The sequence below is a fragment of the Rhinatrema bivittatum genome, chromosome 17, assembly GCF_901001135.1.
Source record: "Rhinatrema bivittatum chromosome 17, aRhiBiv1.1, whole genome shotgun sequence".
In the NCBI taxonomy this organism is placed as follows: domain Eukaryota; kingdom Metazoa; phylum Chordata; class Amphibia; order Gymnophiona; family Rhinatrematidae; genus Rhinatrema; species Rhinatrema bivittatum.
The window spans coordinates 51136144-51156978 of NC_042631.1; the positions used below are offsets into that span (position 1 = coordinate 51136144).

The following is a 20835-nucleotide window of genomic DNA, read 5'->3' on the forward strand; positions in this document are numbered from 1 at the left end:
AGAAGTATATTATTAAGAATGAGTAGCCGCAATTTTATTAGTTCCACCTATGTTATACTTTTTGTATTGTAGATTATACTGATTCTGTGGTCCCTCCCGATGCAGCCACCAGCGAAACATGGGACCGTGTCGGGGGACATTTACTGATTGTTTTGAATGAATGTGGAGTTGCCATTGAATAATGTTGGAAAAATAAAATTTTGAATAGATTTTGAACATAAAAGGTGGACTCATTAATCGTTTCCTTGCACGCTGACTTTTTTGGATATTTGCCGATGTGCAAGGTCTTTTGCTTCATGTTTTGTTGGGTAATTGAAATCTCCCATTATTATTGCACTGCCAAATTGGTTTGCTTCCCTGATTTCTCTTAGCATTTTATCATCTGTCTGACCATTTTGTCTAGGTGGACGGTAGTATACTCCTATCACTATACTCTTGCCCAACACACATGGGATTTCTACCCATATAGATTCTACTGAGCATTTAGTCTCTTGTATGATCTTTATCCTGTTGGACTCTATACCCTGCCGGACATAAAGTGCCACACCCCCACCAAGTTGATCCTCCCTATCATTGCGATATAATTTGTACCCTGATATAGCACTGTCCCATTGGTTATCCTCCTTCCACCAAGTCTCTGTGATGCCAATTATGTCAATCATTTACTGCTATACACTCCAACTCTCCCATCTTATTTCTTAGACTTCTGGCATTGGCATACAGACAGTTCAAAGTGTGGTTTTTGCTTGTTTTAACAACCTGCTTTTCAGTTGTTTGGGATAATTCGGAACTCATTAGCTTTGGTGATTTTTTACATATAGGCATAAGAACTATGTTTGCATTTAATGGAACCTCTCTATTGGGATGCCCTAACTCTCCTGTTTCATTAGTATCCTTCAAGGATACATTTCTCCGAACCATGCACTGCTGAGTGACTGTCTGCTTTCCCCCTTGTTCTAGTTTAAAAGCTGCTCAATTTCCTTTTTGAAAGTTAGCGCCAGCAGCTTGGTTCCAACTCTGGTTAAGGTGGAGCCCATCTTTTCGGAAAAGTCTCCCCTTTCCCTAAATGTTTCCCCAGTTCCTTACAAAGCTGAATCCCTCTTCCCTCATCGTCTCATCCATGCATTGAAACTCTGGGGACCTGCACGTGGAACAGGAAGCATTTCAGAGAATGCCACCCTGGAGGTTCTGGATTTCAGCTTCCTACCTAAAATCCTAAATTTGGCTTCCAGAACCTCTCTCCCACATTTTCCTATGTCATTGGTGCCCACATGTACCACGACAACCGGCTCCTCCCCAGCACTGTCTATAATCCTATCTAGGTGACACGTGAGGTCTGCCACCTTCGCACCTGGCAGGCAAGTTACCAGGCAGTCTTCACGTCCAGCCACCCTGCTATCTACATTTCTAATAATCGAATCACCAACTATGATGGCCGGCCTAACCCTTCCCTCCTGGGCAGTAGCCCTGGGAGATTTGTCCTCAGTACGAGATGACAATACATCACCTGGAGAGCAGGTCCTTGCTACAGGATCACTTCCTGCTACACCAGGGTGATGTTCTCCTATTGGGAGACCTTTCTGATCCAAGGCAGCACTGGGGCTGCCAGAATGGATTTGGGACTTGGCTATGTCCCTAAAAGTCTCATCAATGTACCTGTCTCCCTCAGCTCCTCCAAGTCTGCTACTCTAGCCTCCAGAGATCGGATTGTTCCCTGAGAGCCAGGAGCTCTTTGCACCGAGTGCACACATACAATCTCTCACCGGCGAGTAAAAAGTCATACATGTGACACTCAATGCAATCTGATTCATTTTTTTGAAGGGGTTAAAAAACATGTCGATAAAGGTGAACCGGTAGATGTAGTGTATTTGGATTTTCAGAGGGTATTTGACAAAGTCCCTCATGCGAGGCTTCTACGAAAACTAAAATGTCATGGGATAGGAGGCGATGGCCTTTCATGGATTACAAACTGGTTAAAAGACAGGAAACAGAGTAGGATTAAATGGTCAATTTTCTCAGTGGAAAAGGATAAACAGTGGAGTGCCTTGGACCTGTGTTTTTCAATATATTTATAAATGATTTGGAAAGAAATAACGATGAGTGAGGTAATCAAATTTGCGGATGATACAAAATTATTCAGAGTAGTTAAATCACAAGCAGATTGTGATAAATTACAGGAAGACCTTGTGAGACTGGAAAATTGGGCATCGAAATGGCAGATGAAATTTAATGTGGATAAGTGCAAGGTGATGCACATAGGGAAAAATAACCCATGCTATAGTTACACAATGTTAGGTTCCATATTAGGAGCTACCACCCAAGAAAGAGATCTAGGCGTCATAGTGGATAACACATTGAAATCATCGGTTCAGTGTGCTGCAGCAGTCAAAAAAGCAAACAGAATGTTGGGAATTATTAGAGAGGGAATGGTGAATAAAACAGAAAATGTCATAATGCCTCTGTATTGCTCCATGGTGAGACCGCACCTTGAATACTGTGTACAATTCTGGTCGCCGCATCTAAAAAGATATAGTTGCGAAGGAGAAAGTACAGAGAAGGGCAACCAAAATGATAAAGGGGATGGAACAGCTCCTCTATGAGGAAAGACTAAAGAGGTTAGGACTGTTCAGCTTGGAGGAGAGACGGCTGAAGGGTGATATGATAGAGGTGTTTAAATTCATGAGAGGTCTAAAACGGGTAAATGTGAATCGGTTATTTACTCTTTCGGATAATAGAAGGACTAGGGGGCACTCCATGAAGTTAGCATGTGGCACATTTAAAACTAATCGGAGAAAGTTCTTTTTCACTCAATGCACAATTAAACTCTGGAATTTGTTGCCAGAGGATGTGGTTAGTGCAGTTAGTATAGCTGGGTTTAAAAAAGGTTTGGATAAGTTCTTGGATGAGAAGTCCATTACCTGCTATTAAGTTGACTTAGAAAATAGTCACTGCTATTTCTAGCAACAGTAACATGGGATAGACTTAGTTTTTGGGTACTTGCCAGGTTCTTATGGCATGGATTGGACACTGTTGAGACAGGATGCTGGGCTTGATGGACCCTAGGTCTGACCCAGTATGGCATGTTCTTATGTTCATTGTGGACATCCTGAAAGCCCAACTGGTTGGTGGGCACCCAAGACAGGGTTGCTGAATTAAAGGATGAGCTGGGTGGAGGGGGAGAATACAAAACACAAACTTCTGTTTGTTGCCTGCCTTTCAGTGCTCCCACCATCCCCCTGTGGCCTTCGATCCTGCTAATTATTCTGCCCAACATGGGCCATAGGGGAAAGGCATAAAGCAGCTTACTTTCTGGCAATACCTGCACAAGGGCATCAATATCCAGGGACAACGGATCTCTACTGCGATTGAAGCACCGAAGAACCATCGCATTGTGAGAAGTTGCCAGGAGGTCTAGGAACTTAAGGCCCCAGCGATCCATTATCAGCTGAAATGCCTTGTCCGACCATACCCATTCTCCTGGGTCCTGCTGAGAAAGTCTGCTCTTATGTTTGTGCTTCATTTACTATTTTTTCTTTTACGTTTTCTGTTAAGTAACCTTTTTTCAAGTTCCTACCTTATGCCTTTGTTAACAATTTTATTATAAATGTTCTCTGTATTTGACTATGGAAATATTTTTTCCTGCTTTTTCTGTTTTATGTAAACCGGTATGATTTGCATTTTAATGTAAGAATGTCGGTATATAAAAATTCTAAATAAATAAATAAATAAATGTTGTCTTTTCCTGCAATGTGAGAGGCCAAGAACCTGGAGATGTCCTTCCGCCCATTCCATAAGTTGGTCTAATTCCTGCAACACTTGCTGGCTCTTGGTTCCTCCCTGCCATTTTATGTGAGCCACAGTTGTCATGTGGTCTGACATTACTCGGACCACCTGACCCTGCAGCCTGATGTTGAACTCCAAGCAGGCCACCTGAACCACCCGGGCTTCCAGGCGATTGATGCACCACAGTGACTCTCTGGCATTCCAGCATCTCTGACCCCTTAGTTCCTGACAGTAAGCACCTGAATCCTGGAGACTCGCATCTGTCATGAGGCTGAAGAGGTCATGGGAACACACCTTCTTAGATTATCCTCCTGCAACCACCACTGGAGGACGTGAAAGCAGAGTTCCATCGACAAGTGAAGCCAAACCAAATAGTCCTGAGTCTGCGGGTTCCAGCAAGACAGCAGGGAGCGCTGAAGAGGATGCATATGCACCCTTGCCACAGTAAGACTTTCAAGGTTGCTGCCATTAAACAGAGTATTTGTATATAGGAGCTCACTGCTGGGCATATAGTGTTCACCAAAAGCTGCACCTGTGACATCAACTTCTGAATTCGAACTTCTGGCAGGAAAACTTTGGCCTGCCTCATGTAGAACCAAACCCCAAGATACTGTGATGGATGAAGACTTCTCTTGGCCAGGGTCACCACCCAGAGCTACAGCAACAAGGAGATTACCTTGTGGGTCACAGGCAGCTCTTTTTCAAAAAAAAAAAAAAAAAAAAAGAGTTGGCTCAAATCAGCCAGTTGTCCAAATACAGGTGTAACAAGATCCCATCTTCTCTCAACACTGCTGCTACCACCCATCATAACCTCGCAAAACGTTCTGGGAGCGGTGAGTAGACCAAAAGGCAGCGCTCAAAACTGATAATGGTGTCCCAACACCACAAAACACAGAGAACATTGGTGTCCCGATCAGAATATAGTAGGCCTTGGAAAGATCCAGGGATATCAAAAATTCCCCTGCCTGCATGGCAATTATCATTAAACCACAAGGTTTCCGTGTGAAAATGAGTCACCTGCAAATAACTGTTGACACCATTGAAATCCAGAATGGGACAAAAAGAGCCCACCTTCTTGGGCACAACAAAATTAATGGAATATAGCCCCATACTTTCTTGACACGGAGGCGCTGGAACCACAGCCTTCAGTCTGAGAAACATTGATAGCATAGATTCTACTACTTGCTTCTTCTGCGGGGACTAGCAAGGAGCCAGCATGAATACATCCAGAGGAACACTGCAAAATTCCAGCACATAGCCTTCTCATATCACCTCCAGGACACACTGATCCAATGTGATTTCGACCCACCTCTGATAAAATAGAGAGGTGTCATCTCTTGATCCCAAAGGCGGGATGGCAAACCTTCATTGGGAGACTTGGGAGGATCTGCTACCCAACCCCGCTCGGGCTGTCTGGGACAAAAGGATTGAAACCTGCCGAAAGGCCAAATCCTCTGAAAAGTTGACCCTCTGTAGGGACAAAACCACTTGGAACTCTAGAGACGATCCCCTCATACTAAAGGAGTGCTGCAACCGCTTATCATCCTTCGGCAACCAAGGAACTGGAGATTTGCCCCACTTACTGGCCAATTTCTCCAACTTGCTCCCAAACAAGAGCAAGCCTTTCAAAGGCATTTTTCATAAGATAAGCTTTTGGAGGTCACATCTGCCAACCAATTGCTTTATCAAAGCCACTCCTCTAGCCAAGGTACGGACCAAATCGTAGCCTGCATCTGCTAAAAAGGCGGCGGGTTCCATAACTGCCCTGTAATTCACTCCAGAATAGACAACCTCCTGAGAGCGAGAAGCAGACAAGAGTGGGCCAACAGAGTACATAAGTAAGCTATCTACAAAAGTCATTGCCACCGTTTCTAAGGCTTGCTTAAGTATGGCCTCAATTCTCCTATCATGTACATCCGTTAAGGCTGCTATTCCCTCCACAGACAAATACATCCACTTTGGGAAAACGCAAATGCTCTCACCCCGCCAGATCCAGGGGGTACAGGCCTTCCAATGTCCAAGCCCCTTTGAAATTTGCTTCCAGAGCATCCCATTAAAGATCAATCAGTTCTTGATTGGCTTCCATAACACGGAAAAAAACAAGACGCTGTATGCAAGGAAACCAAAATGTGATTTTTCTTTGGCTCAGCCATGGAATATGCTCCAGGTACACCCAGCATCTTTAAGGTCTGGGAAATCAGGGACAGCAGTTCATCTCTAACAAAGTAACGCAACATTGTCCGATACGGTTCCAGTCCCGGAGAAATTTCCCCATCTTCCAGGGAGTCAGGATCTGCCTCACCATCAGTGCCATCCGGGTTCCTGAAAGGGATACCCGCAGCTGACAGAGGCATGTTTCGGCGCTTAAACATAAGACTGAAAGAGGGAGGGACCACTGGCTGAGAATCTGACCCAACAGGATTGGCCGAAGCCAAGGGCTGCACCTGAAGGAAGGATTGCAATCCTTGGGGGGGGAAAAAAAAACCCCTCTACCCAAGAAAAGGCAGAAGGAGCCAGGCCAAACCCAGTAGGAACTGGAGCGTGGGCCATGGAGCTGCCATCTCCTGCGAAGGAGACAGTCAAGGAAGCTCCAAGATCCAGCGTACCTCCAGACAAATCTTAGCCAGACCATCATCAGGCTGGGAAGACCCAGACTTAGCAAAATGAGAGGGAAACAATTCACCCTGAGTCTCTAAACAGTGCTGACACATTAGAGGTCACGCCAGACTGAGATGCCCGAATATGGCAGGTGCTTAGGTTTCTTGTTCATAGGCACCATTAGTTCACAGTCAACGGAGAATGTGCATCCAGCCAGCTTGCACACAAATATTAGGCACCCCCAATCGCAAATGCCGTTAAAAACACAAGCACAAACTGTGCACCAAAATCTATGCAAACCAACAATACACTTAAAAAAAAATGTGCACAAGAGTTGCACCCAAAATTGAGCACACAACACATACTCAAAGTCGGACGCACTGCACACACTGATGTTCGATAGAGGGCAGGCTAACATGCACAGAAATGCACAAAAACGCAGCCGTGGCCTACCATGTGGCACATGGGAAAAGCCTAACTGCGGGGCTTATCTCATCCGGGCTGCTCAACACACCAAGCTGCCCAGTTCCCCTAACCCCCATGGGAGTGAGAACAAACATCGGAACGGCGCACAGAGTACGAAGACTGAAGTCCTGCAAAACCCCTCTATAGTCTCTGCCTTAAAAAAAAAAAAAAACCCCACAAAAACCCACTTGCCAGTACTCAGCTTTACATGGCTGAGTACAGAAACTGTCTGACTGTGGCAGGAGAGGGCACCTGCCGGCACCGCCACACTTTGCTTCCTGCTTCCACTGCTTTTAAACTGTACAAATCAGGGAAGGGACCACATGGTATCACTGCATAAGAACGGGGCTGATTATTTAATTTCTTTCCTAAAATTCTCCTTCCAAATCTGAAGTAATCCCCATAGGGAGATGCACGTCCACCATCTGCTGGAGAGAGAATACTGGCAGGGTGGGGTCACTGTAGGAGTATATATACTGTGACATCAGCTTGCTCCTTCTCCATCTGCTGGCAGGGGAGCATAACCCACTGGTTGTGTCCATCTGTCTACATGCTAGGAAACCTGGACTTTTACATATTCTGGATTTCACAAGCTCCATCTGGTGTGACGTGTGAAGCTCTACTCAGTGCGGACAGCTTTCAAGCAGTTTAGGAATCAATATTAACCACATCTACTAAAAAGCTTTATATATAGGCCTTCCAATTAATTTTATGCATGCTCCATTTATTACAAAAAACTTAGTAGCATGGGTCATAAGTACCTCACGTGGTAGCACAGCATCAGCAGAGGAAATCAACACAAGGGCCTATAAACCAGCAAATATGCATAAGCATTGCTGTGGCACTCCTGTTGCATGAATTTGTGGTAACAGGAAACACTGAATGAGAAACGATCAAGGACTTCTGAGCTTGCACTAGCACATAAGACCCATACTGACTTTCATTAGTAATGCTGCTGCCACTTGGCCTTGGGACTAGCCATAAAGCGAGGGGAGGGCTGACTGTGCATTGGCCAGTAGAGATTACCACTGCTCCTTTTTCCTTGCCCACCACTGAAAAATGTCAACCCTGTCATCAATCTGCACTCTCTTCCCATCAATCATCTACCACCTTTGGTCCAGGGCCCAAAAGAAAATGTTGCCTCTGACCTCGGTCATAGGAGTGTTTGAAAGAGGGACTATTTGAAGGGTGAGATGTGAGAAAAGTTATGGCAGTTGGATAAGGTGGGAAGGGATTGGCTGTGAAGGGTTGGGGGGGGGGGGGGCGTGAGGCTGAGAAAGGATCAGCTGGGGGATGCAAAAAGGGTTGGAGGTGGTGAAAAAGAGAAGGGTTGGGCTTGGAAGGTAAAGAGATGTGAAGGAGAGGGAAGTATTCTGGAGGGTAGGAGGTTTTCTGGAGAGAACAGAGGTTGAGAGAGAGAGGATTGACTGAAGAGGATGGATGTTGAGCAAGGAATCAGATGGAGTGCAGGAAGGGTGAAGAGGTAAGCCATACCTCTACTAATTTGCTTTGGTGATACTCTGGGTCATGTAAGTTAACCAGTTGTTTGGATGACAATGGAAATGTTTACATTGGACATTATAATTGTAATCATCAGAGCAATGAGAGCCCATGCTAGATGTATACACAACTAAATGAGGGAGGAATCCTATCTCAGCATTTTAGCTATAAAGGACATTAATGTGATACATAATGTGGTTCTATTATAGCTCCAAAGACCATCCTTTGCACATACTGAATAGTTCTCTGCAGGGTTCTTTCGTGTGTGCTTACTAAGAATGGTTATGTAACTCACAACTATGGGACATTAGGAAGAAACCCATACTGCTGATGAACATGTTCCAAGCACTACAAAGAGATTAATTACAGTTCCCCAGGGGCATCAAGTGATGTGTGATGCCTATATGGAGGCTTCATTCCACCTGTCTAAAATGGTGTCTTAGGTGAATCACACTGAAGCCATGCATCTTGATCCAGAGCAACTGGCAACTATACATTCTAATGACATGAAAATCTGCAAGATTTTCATGAATACGCTTGCCCTTCTTCCACCAAATACTCTACCTCTTACTTCAGACAAGAATCCTCAATCAAGCAAGGGAGCCAAACTTGAAAGCTTCCAATCAATTTCTGTTAAAGAGATTGAATCCCTTCTAAAAAGACAAAAACCATCTAGCCATCCTGCAGATATTATTCCTTCAAATCTCCTGCTTCTCATTCCAAATACGATCGCAAAACCTTTAACAAGTATCATAAATTGCTTTTTAACGCAAGGAAGTTACCCTGTCAGCCTAAAAACCGCGTCACTCAAACCCCTTCTCAAGAAACACAATCTAGACCCTAATGTACCTGCCAATTTCAGACCCATCTCTAATTTGCCATTTTTAGCCAAAATAACAGAAAAGCTGGTAAACACCCAGCTTTCAGAATACCTGGAAGATAATAATATCCTACACCCCTCACAATATGGCTTCCGCAGCACGGAAACCCTCCTTATCTCACTTTCTGATCATATTATAATGGGTCTTGACAAAGGCTACTCCTTTTTATTAGTCCTGTTGGACATCTCCGCGGCGTTTGACACCGTCAACCACTCCATTCTTCTGGATCGCCTAACAGACATTGGTATCTCAGGATCTGCCCATAGTTGGTTCAAATCTTTCCTTTACAATAGAACCTTCAAAGTTAAAATCAACAACAAAGAATCGCCATTAACAAAATCCAACTTAGGCGTACCACAAGGATCTTCCCTTTCCCCAACCCTTTTTAATATTTACCTCCTACCCCTTTGCCAATTGCTATCCGACCTCAATTTAATTCATTATCTGTATGCAGACGATGTACAGATTCTTATTCCTATTACTGAATCTATTTCAAAAGCACTTTCCCACTGGAATAACTGCCTTATATCTATCACTAACCTCCTCAATAGATTAAATCTGGTATTTAACTCTTCGAAGACGGAGCTCCTCCTCATCTCTGCAAATGAAGAAAATATTCCCATACCATACCCTCACAACGCATTCATCACTCATAAGCAGGTGAGAGATCTAGGAGTAATTCTGGATAATAGACTAAACCTTAAGAAAATGGTTAATACTACATCCAAAGACTGCTTTTACAGACTCCAGGTTCTGAAACGACTCAAGCCACTTCTTTTTTCAAAGATTTCAGAACAGTACTCCAGGCGTTGTTATTCTCCAAGATAGACTATTGCAGTGCCCTCCTCCTTGGCCTACCCAAATCGACCACTAAACCGCTTCAGATGATACAAAATGCTGCAGCGAGATTACTGACTAACACCAGCCGAGGAAATCACATCTCACCCATCCTCAGAAACCTACATTGGCTACCAGTAAATTTTAGAATCCTTTACAAAGCAATCACCCTAATACATAAATCCATCCACCACCAACTCCATCTCAGCCTTGAATTACCCTTCAAACTTCATTCCTCCAACAGGCCAATTAGAGATAATCATAAAGGTTCTTTGAATTACCCCCCAACTAAAGCATCACGCCTTTCTTCGACCAAAGACCGAGCTTTTTCAATAGCAGGTCCATCTATTTGGAACAACATTCCTTCAAGCCTCCGACTAGAACCCTGTCTCATTACTTTCAGAAAAAAACTTAAGACATGGCTATTCCACCAAGCCTTCGATGATCCTCCAGACAACCCTTAGTCTTCTTTTTCCTCACTTGGACGTAGAAGATTAAAGTCCTACAACCTTTCAAACTAAGAACTCTGGCACTTACTGATTAAAGCATCTTTTGCTCTAATCCAAATTCCTTTTGGATTATGCTTCTTTAATTATTTTTTGGCCTTTAACTTTCTTCCAGCTCTTAAGCTTCCCAAGTTATTTACTCCTTGTTAAATGTAACTTTACCTTATTCTCTTCTCTTGTTAATTACTTTTATTTATTGCTTCTGTTATTCCCTTGTTTTATGTAAACCGATCCGATATGGTTTATTTACTATGAAGGTCGGTATAAAAAAGTGTTAAATAAATAAATAAATAAGAGCTCCCTGACCTGAGACATCTATTAGGGCAGAGATGAGTAAACTTTGAGCCTCGCCCCACCTTCCATCCTTACAATTTATTGGCCACCCAAAGTTGGGTTACATCTTCTATCTAAAATATACACACACACACACACACACACACACACGTGTCAGTTTCTCACTAATCAGCTATTGAACCATTTGCCAAATAGCAGGCACACTGCCAGACAGAAGCTCAAAATTCCAGTTTTGATTTTCTTCAGGTTGCTGATAAGAGCAATCAGATATACACAAAACACAAAGAGAAGCAGATATCACACCATATCCAGACAGGCACCTCATAGTTACAGCAGCACAAACTCCTTCCACTGCAGGACACATTGTAAAAAAAGACATTCAAAACCTATACTGCAAACTTATAACATAACACTAATAACACCAAGCACTCAAAAAAGAACCCTACCTGTGATAAAGCAGCACTGTAAATATTACACTGAGTCCCAAAATACAAATACAGCACCTACTGGGGAAATTAAAACTCGATTGCTATAGATCCCTACACAGACACTACATACTAGTAAAATCTCTCCCTTTGGTCATACACACAAAGCAGACACAGATCCTCACAAATCTTTATAAATAAAAATATTAAATAGTTTGTACCAAATCGCTAATCTCAGCAACCACTTAACCAATTGCGTTCAAATTTGGACACAAGTTTCACCTCACATACGGCAAGGATCTTCTACACTTACATTACATATATGTCATACCGGGGGCTGGTAAAGTTTTAAATTTGGTTCCACAAAACAGTGACATCTGGTGGACGTAAGCGGAAGCTCTTACACCTTGCACAAACGCTCACACCCCACACACACATGACCAATGTTTGCGATTCACACACCCTCTGAGCAAACACAAATCCACCCTCCTCACACCCCTCCGCACACATGCCAATTGTACTTATTTCACACACCCTCAAAAACACACACAAAAACCCACTAAATACCAGCATGCTACACCGGGAGGCCACTCACATGCCACATGTTTTCAATTCCTACACCCTACGAACTCACACACAAACACCCTCCTCACACCCCTCACGCACATTACTTTTCTACTTACTGCCCTCAACCTCCGAACGCACGGAAAATTGCAGAATAGTTCGGGCTGCTCCAGCGGGTGGGGGGGCAACACCGCTCCGGGAGACATCGCATACACTACGGCAGTCGGCTGCCAGCAATCAAAATGGCGCCAACGGCTCTTTCCCTTACTAGGACACTCGGGAACGCCAATAGCGGCAGTAGCCCATGTGACATAGTAAGGGCGAGGGCCCGTCGACGCCATTTTCTGAACTGGCAACTGGCGCACCTTCGCCCTTACTATCTGAGCGAGACGACCGCTCCAATTGCTCCACCTCGAGGGCCCGGCGCCAATACTTCCATGCTGGAACGAACGCCCGCTCCACAGACTACCATTTTTGAAAGGTATCGTCGGGCCTGCGGGGGGGGGGGGGGCAGTTCTGAGATTCTGCAACTCTTGTGGGTTAGTCTATTTCACCAGCCTGGGGGGGGAAGGGAGGGTGGGGGAGGCTTATATAAACACAACGTTTCTGTGGGGATTACTTTGGGGTGCAAAGGGGGAGGGCACACACAAACACATACACAAAATGTGCACCATCTCCGAAAGGTTACAAAACAGCCCTCACCAGGTGGGGAGACACTGAGGTGACAGTGAGGGGAGGGAGAATGAGGAGGGAGGTAACTGTCAGGGGAGGAAGAATGAGGGGAGAGGTGAGTGTGAGGGGACAGAGCTGGAGTGGGGACAGGGAAGGGAAGGGGGGAAGAGGATGAGTGACTGAGCTAAATGAGCAAGGGGAAGGGGGAGGGAGGCAAAGAATCTGACTCAGCCACTGCAACATGTGGCAGGGGTCCGCTAGTACAGAATAAAGGATAACAAATTAGAACCAGCAATATGCAAACAAAAAACTGAAATGGAAACCCCAAAAAGCCAGACTGTGTGTAACAATGGAAAAACAGAACCATCGTTCCTCATAAAACAAAATTAAGAAACATAAAGCATCAATTATAATAGAATCATACTAATAAAAGAATAAGTATTTCAAAACTACTGACAAATCTATTAAAGTCAATTTTTTTGACTCACAGAATGTTGTTCTTTTGACAGTTCTAGGTTTTGGCCACTTACTATCTTTTCAAAAGCGGGAGACTGGAGCTCGATTTGAGACAGTTTAGTCTCTCTGGCTCTATCTGGATATATCTCATGCATTGGGCGAGTGAGGTTTGGTATAGGGACCCCATTGGTTTCCTGGAATGTAGCAAGGTTGTGAACCCCAGTCAAACAGGAGAAAGTGCTTCCACAAATAAAAAGACTCAAGGGGAGTATTATCTTTTTACAAGAGACTCCATGCTAGATCAGGAACACAAGAAGCTTTGTCGCCACTGGGTATCAAGTGTTCTCAGCACAAGGCAACTCTAAAAGATGCGGGGTAGCTGTTCTCATTAATATACGCGTATCCTTTCAAATGGAATGGGTTAAAGCTGAACCTGAGGGACATTATGCGATGGTAAAGGGGAAATTATTTGAAAGAGAGGTAAATCCTGGCTTCCATTTATGCCAATACTTAGCATAATTCCTAACTGAGTTAATTACCTGCTTACATGATCTGGGACCTGCACCCATTATCATGGGGGGAGACTAATTTTATAGCTGATCCTGCCATGGATAGGTGCCATGTTTCCAAATCAATGTCAGCTACTAGCAATAAAGGGGTTAATTTTATGTGCTCCACTATGAGTCCTCTCGCTATCTGGGGGACTTTCACCCAGGCGACAAAGATTTCGCTCATTTTGAGAGGGCACATAAGACAAAGACCCATATAGATTATATACTGCTCAGTGAAGAGCAATTCCAGCACATTTCAAGAACCATGATTGGTTCTTTAGTTATATCTGACCATTGCCCGGTGCAATGTACCTTTTTTCACCAGACTTCTGCTTCTAAATCTCTGTTCTGGAGGATGCCCATATGGCTTAATGATATACCCTTTCGTTCCTATCTGGAAGACAAATGGTGGGATTATGAATTTTATAACCAACATCGGGAAACCCTGTTTATATTGGGAAACAGCAAAAACTGTCATGAGAGCAGAAAATATAAGTTATATCTCCCCTAAGCGTAAAAACAGGAGGGTTTTTTTTTTGTTTTTTTTTTTACAACTCACTAAGCATGAGTGTTTGTAAGCAGCGTTTTGCTGACCCTGGGCGTGCTAAGTACGGGAGGAGTTTGTGACTTCGCAAAAACTGTTAAATGATCACCTGCATCAGCGTGCACTAAACTCCCCTTTTCTTTAAAATACAATCAATCGGCGTGGCAATAAGTCTGGAAGGTTATTGGCAAATTTGGTAAAGAGTACAGAGAGGCTCAGTGCATATCAAAGGTTTAAAAGATACCACAGGAGAGCGATGCTAAGGGGATAGGGAAAGTTTTCCGGGAGTTTCATCAAGATTTCTATTCTGCGAAAGCGGAGGATTTCTTAATAAGAGACAAATTTAAGTCTAAGTTAATTTTACCCCAGGTGGGGGAAGAAGGGTTACAGAAATGGAATCAACCAATTACGAAGAGGGAGACAGCGAATGTCATAAGAGAGCTAAGCTTACTGCACGGGTATATGTAGAGTGACGTCAGCTTTGAAATCTGACTCAGTCTCCCATCTGCTATCAGGAGGGCACAATACCTATTGGTCCTGAGTCCATCTGGCTACAAGCTAGGAAATTGCTTGTTGCTCCTTCTGGCACTAAAGCCCACCGAAATATTAAAAATTGGTGGGACTAGCACTTTCTCCATGCTGATCTCATGCACTGCGAGATCAGCATAGAGAAAGTGCTACTCTCACAAGTTCTAATACCACGGGCCTGAACAAACAGGGTGTCCTTCTCTGCTCAGCCGCCAGTAGGATGAGGTCCACTGGCAGCTGCACAGCCTCTCCGTTTTTCGGCCGCCAGTGGGATCAAGTCCAATTGTCGGCCATATGAACCTTTCCCTGTGGTACGACATTCGTGGCCCACTGGAAACTCGTTTCGCTGTGCCACATCCCCCATTTGTGCACCCCTTTATTAGGGAACACATCTTATGCTTTCAGCTGGGCTTGCTGCAACCATTCAAGGATTACTGAAGCCAGTGCCACCAGAAACAATTGCCTTTCTAGATGTACTCCTTGCAAACAGTAGCCATCAAGTCCACAAACCTTGTTAACGTTTGTGGAAGCTCCTGCTGATTCAACTAACTTGGTGCACATATCACAATCTTCAACTGTTGCAAGGACCATGTAATCATGGTCCTTGCTTTATGTGCAAGGACCATGATTACATGCTTTATGTGCAAGGATGAGACTCTCACTAGTCAGCACCTAAACAAACCAATGTCACTTTTCCTGTGTATTGCATGCATGTATCTCTCTCTTTGTCAGACACTCTGCCAGTTGTCAAAGGCCCATGTGTGTATATATCTCTGGCAGCGTGTAAGAACATGCTATACTGGGTCAGACCAAGGGTCCATGAAGCCCAGCACCCTGTCTCCAACAGTGGCCAATCCAGGCCATAAGAACCTGGCAAGTTCCCAAAAACTAAATCTATCCCATTTTACAGTTGCTAGTATTAGCAGTGGCTATTTTCTAAGTCAACTTAATTAATAGCAGGTAATGGACTTCTCCTCCAAGAACTTATCCAATCCTTTTTTAAACCCAGCTACACTAACAATATCCCCTGGCAACAAATTCCAGAGTTTAATTGTGCGTTGAGTGAAAAATAACTTTCTCCAATTAGTTTTAAATGTGCCACATGCTAACTTCATGGAGTGCCCCCCTAGTCCTTCTATTATCCAAAAGAGTAAATAACCGATTCACATTTAACCATTCTAGACCTCTCATGATTTTAAACACCTCTATCATATCCCCCCTCAGCTGTCTGAAAAGTTAAAGAAGAATCAAGTAATGCACCTAAATTTATTATATTCGTACTCAAAGAGAAGCCAATGTTTTCTATGGTAATGGATGTGTGTTGTATTTTAGAGTGAGATCTTTGGATTAGAGGAAATTAAGTTTTAGAGATGTTTAGTCAGTTTATTGTAGAAAAAACATTTCTGAATAGTTGAGAAGCAAATCTGTACAAGCTCTATTGTTTCTGATCAGGATGGGCGAACACAGACAAAAAATTGAATATTGTCAGCGTAAAGTTTGTATCCATTGCAGAGGCTGGCAAGAATTTTACATAACAGAGCTAAGTAAAGACTGAAGAATATTGCCGATAAAGCCAAGCCTTGCGGAACCCCGATAACAATGACTAACCAGTTTGAACAATGATTACTGAATTCAACATGCTGCGTACGCCGAGAAAGAAAAGAACCAATGTAAGACAGAGCCAGCTATGCCGCATTCTTAGACAGTACATTGAGATGGAGTGTCTTTAGTATCAAAGGCTGCGGAAATGTCTAAAGAGACTAGAATGTAGCTATGACCTGCATCAAGGCCTCTATGTAGGATATGTAGTAAAGAAGGTATTAACAATTCAGTACTGTGAGATTTTCTAAACCCATGCTGGTATCGGTCAAGTACCTGTTTTCCTTCAATGAAATATGTTATTGAGTCAATACCACAGTTTCAATTAGCTTAGCCAAGAATGACCATGAAGAGATTGGTCGGTAATTGTTAGGATTGGACTCATCACTGCCATTTTTTTTTTAAACTGAGGTCTTACAACAGTTCTCTTCAGTAATGCTGGTAGATTACCTTGGGAAAAGACAGGATTTACCAAAGCACACAAAGCTGGCGCAAGAGTGTCCTTAGCTGTTTTCAGAATTGAAATACTACGAGGGTTCAAGAACAGTATGAGGGATTTAACTTTGAAATGTTTTGAGAAGTCTCCATAATGGAAGTGTTGTCAAACTCATTCCAAATGGAAATTTGATCAGCATTCTCATTTAGGTAAGAAGCGGGGACCGACACAAAGCTGCTCCATGAAGCTGTCATTTATGGCATCTAGAAATTTTACTTCTCCTGCATGTCCTGAGAAAACATTTACCAAATCAATATTAGGGGCAACTAATCTCCAATAAATGGTTACCAATTTTGTTTGCCTTTCTAATTTGTTAACATTTCACTGTCTGATTCTTCATTCTCGCCAGGTGGGAAGTACTATACACCCATTCACATATGGAATTTCTATCTATAAAAATTCCACAAGACTTTTCCTGATTGATTCTGTATCATCCTTAGGGACCTTCATTTTTAGTTATTTTATTTTTCCAGGAATTTCTCAGTGATTATAAACAAAAATAGGAGAAAGTCAGTTGGAAAAAAATTGGCCTTTCTTCCTGATCATCTCCCACTTTTGTTAATTATAATAAATCATTGATAAATTCCCTGGAAAAAGAAAAAAAATTAAAATAAAGGTCCCTAGCCATCCTTAACATATTTTTCCACAAATGTGATCTACCCTGACAGTATAATTTGTACCCTGGTATCACAGTGTCCTAACTGTTATCCTCCTGCAACCATGTCTCAATATGCTATGTCTATATCCTCAGAGCTCTTCAATCTTAATTTTTAGATTTTTGGTTATTTGCATACAGGCAATTTAAAGTATATTTGTACCACCTGCTTATTAGTTGTTAATTATGAAATATTCTAAATTATCTGTATTGTCTATTGTTTAATTCCACCTGGGCTACTTGAGCTTTTATCACAACCTATCCAGGACATTCTAACTTCACTGTTATGCCACCATCCTTAGAAGATACCTCACTCCAGACCTTGCACTATAGAGCAACTGTTGGCTTTCCCCTAGATTTAAATATTAGCGTTAACACTGGGAATTTGTGGCTACCTGTGACTTCCGTGCCCCACTCTCTCAAAACTCATTTTTTTCTCCCCACCTAACCTCTGCAATCCATCCTCTCATAACTCATCACTGTATTCTTTCGTATCACCTGTGATCTGCAAATGCCTTATTCTGTCTTATGGATTACATAAATCTTTATCACCACACATCCTCTCAACATGCAAGTCCTTCCTGTTAAATGCACCCCTTCTACTAGGTTAGCAGCATATGCCTGTTCATGTATTACTATCATGTATGCTCATTACATCCACCCTCATGTCTACATTGTAAGCTCTTTGGGGGAAGGAACCAGCCTTCTACTGTTTGTTTTTTTTTATGCCTTGCAGTTTCTATAATTTCCCAACCTCCTCTTATTTACAGTGTATATAATAAGAATAGTTCTTAGTGTTTGGAGACATTTTGATTGCAATAGTCTCCCTACTACTAATAGTATTAACTTCCTGCAAACAAAAAGCCTTATCTACAAATTTATAATTTTTCAAATACACTCCTAGGAATTCAGCTTCTCCATCATGCAGTTCTTCTGACAGCTAGCGAGAAATAAAGCTAGTTTCAGCAAAAAAAAAAAAAAAAAAGGAACACAAAGGCTGGTGACACCTTACAGACTCATTTATTCAGTCTTGAGCTTTAAGAGGACGCAGGTCCACTAATCAGTTGCATTTAAATTAAGTTTAAACTCTTGTGCTCAGAAGCCCATGTCTCAAATCGGTTAGTCACACCAGCCTCTTATCTACTTCATATCATTAACACGGCTAACCTTCTCAAAGTCAAAACATGGCACATATGGAAGGCATCTATTTACTAATCTACTGCTACCACTTAACATTTCTATGGTCCACAGTGTATACTCAGATGAAATGTACATGCTCATACCTGTTAGTAACCGTGTCTGAACTGCATTCAAATTTTCTTGGTGCCTTTTCGGTTATTCTTCCTTCCACAAACTTATTACCAACCCATGGCCATACAATTGTATTATGACGCTTCAGGAAAAGTGGATAACCCAATTATTTATAGTCCTATTGCAAAATTCATTCAGTTCTGCCTCACTTTTTGTGCCACAAAACCTTAAACACTGGTTAATAACAATCAAACAGTAAGATTAGTTGGGCTGCAGCATTTCCCCTTTCAAACACTGCCCAGCAATGCTCCGACTGTATGTTTTCCTTACACCATTGCTACCCTTTTCTGTTCCCTAACCTCCTCTTCTTCCATCCTCTCCCCACTTCAACCTTACACTGACCTGAGCCCTAGGCACTGAACTTCTTAACATCATGGCACCAGCACACAAACCCCAAGACAAGGGCGTGCAAGGATGGACTAAGCGACCTCGGAGCCCTGACTCCCAATCACCAAAAAATGGCGTCCGGTGAGGCCGCGCGACAAAGCGTGCCACTGACGTCACCAACACAAAGACCCCCGTCTCCGGCCTTTCGTCAGCCTTGCCTCTCACGTCACAGACGGATCCCCGAAGCCAAAAAAAGACGCAACCGTGGACTTCAGTTCAACCTATCAGCGGCGGGGGCCAAAACCCTCAGCAGCCGAAACGCACTCACAAGCACGGCGGCAGCCCCGCCCCCTTAACCAGCAGGACTTTCTGTTGCCAAGGAAACGCGTAGGCTACTGCAGAACCTGCGAGTGCCTTACATGTTGCGCCGAGCATTACTGATTGAGTTGCTATGACAGCAGTGCCTAAGAACAACCAAAGGAAGGAAGGGTTAGAAAACACCTGGGAAGAGACCATGGAGGGTGAGCAAAGGACTCGGGGAGGAGGTGGGAGTTCGGAAAAGATAGAATCCGGAAGGGGCCATGGAGAGAAGGGAAGGAAAGGGTCCATGGGGGGGGGGGAGGAGCTATGGAGAGGTGGGGGCTGGAAAGGTACCATGGGGTAAAAGGGAAGGAAAAGGGGAATGGAGGGAGGGAAAGGAAGGAAGGGGGGCCATGATTGGAGGAAGGGGAGGAAAGGGGACGGGAGAGGCAGAGGAAAAGGGGCAATGGGGAGATGAGGGAAAGAAACCAAGAGAGGCAGCAGGGATGAAAAGAAGCCATGGCAGGGGATAAGAAAGGAAAGGATCCATGGTGGGAGCAAGTAAGGAAAGGAAAAGGGGCCATGGCAGAGGAGATTGCAAGGAAAAGGGCCATGGGGGTAGAGTAAACCCTGTGATGTGGAGACACATGCTTCCTCAAGTGACACAAGTATGAACTGAAAAAGCAGAAGCAATGGAGATTGACATGGTATCTGAAAAGAAAGAAGAAACCCAATGCACGCAGAAATTCCATAATACAATCAACAACCATAAAAAAATGCTCATTCTGTTGGGTAACTCAGTCATCAGAGGCACTAATTTGGGAACTCTTTTCAAGGGAAACACTATAGTAAAAAGCTTTCCCAGATCATCTGCCAGTAGAAAAGCTATTCAAATAGTCAATGCAATCAAAGAAGAAAGCAAGGACTCTGAAGTTGATATTATCATCATAGAAAGATAGAAATGAGGGCAGAAGAAGACCAAACAGCCCATCCAGTCTGCCCAGCAAGCTTCACACTTTTTTCTCATACTTATCTGTTACTCTTGGCTCTTAGTAACCTTTTGGTTCTATTTCCCTTCCACCCCCACCATTAATGTAGAGAGCAGTGTTGGAACTGCATCTAAGTGAAATATCTAGCTTAATTAGTTAGGGGTAGTAACCGCCGCAATAAGCAAGCTACACCCATGCTTATTTGTTTACCCAGACTAAATAATTCAGTCCTTGTTGGTTGTTGTCTGTATATAGATCCACTTTTCTTCATTCCCCCTGCTGTTGAAGCAGAGAGTTATGCTGGATATGCATTGAAAGTGAAGTATCAGACTCTCCCCTGCCGTTGAAGCAGAGATCTATGCTGAATACGCATTAAAAGTGAAGTATCAGACTTTCTCCCCTGCCATTGAAGCAGAGAGCTATGCTGGATATGCTTGAAGTATCAGTCCCATATGGGAACAAACGACCTTGCTAGAAAAAACATCCAAGTGGTACAGAGAGATTTCCAGACTCTGGCGAAGCAGATTAGTCACATGGCGAAGACTATTGCCTTT

At 43.3% G+C, this 20835-nt stretch overlaps 1 protein-coding gene across 1 annotated transcript in view; it reads right to left on the minus strand.

The window, feature by feature from the left end:
• The window catches only part of LRRC56 (leucine rich repeat containing 56), a 435597-nt gene extending 416598 nt beyond the window's left edge, over positions 1-18999 (minus strand). The window contains exon 1 of the mRNA XM_029582256.1: positions 18638-18999. The gene's annotated coding sequence lies outside the window, so the exon portion shown is untranslated. The remainder of the gene's footprint in view (positions 1-18637) is intronic.
• Positions 19000-20835: the final 1836 nt, after the last annotated feature.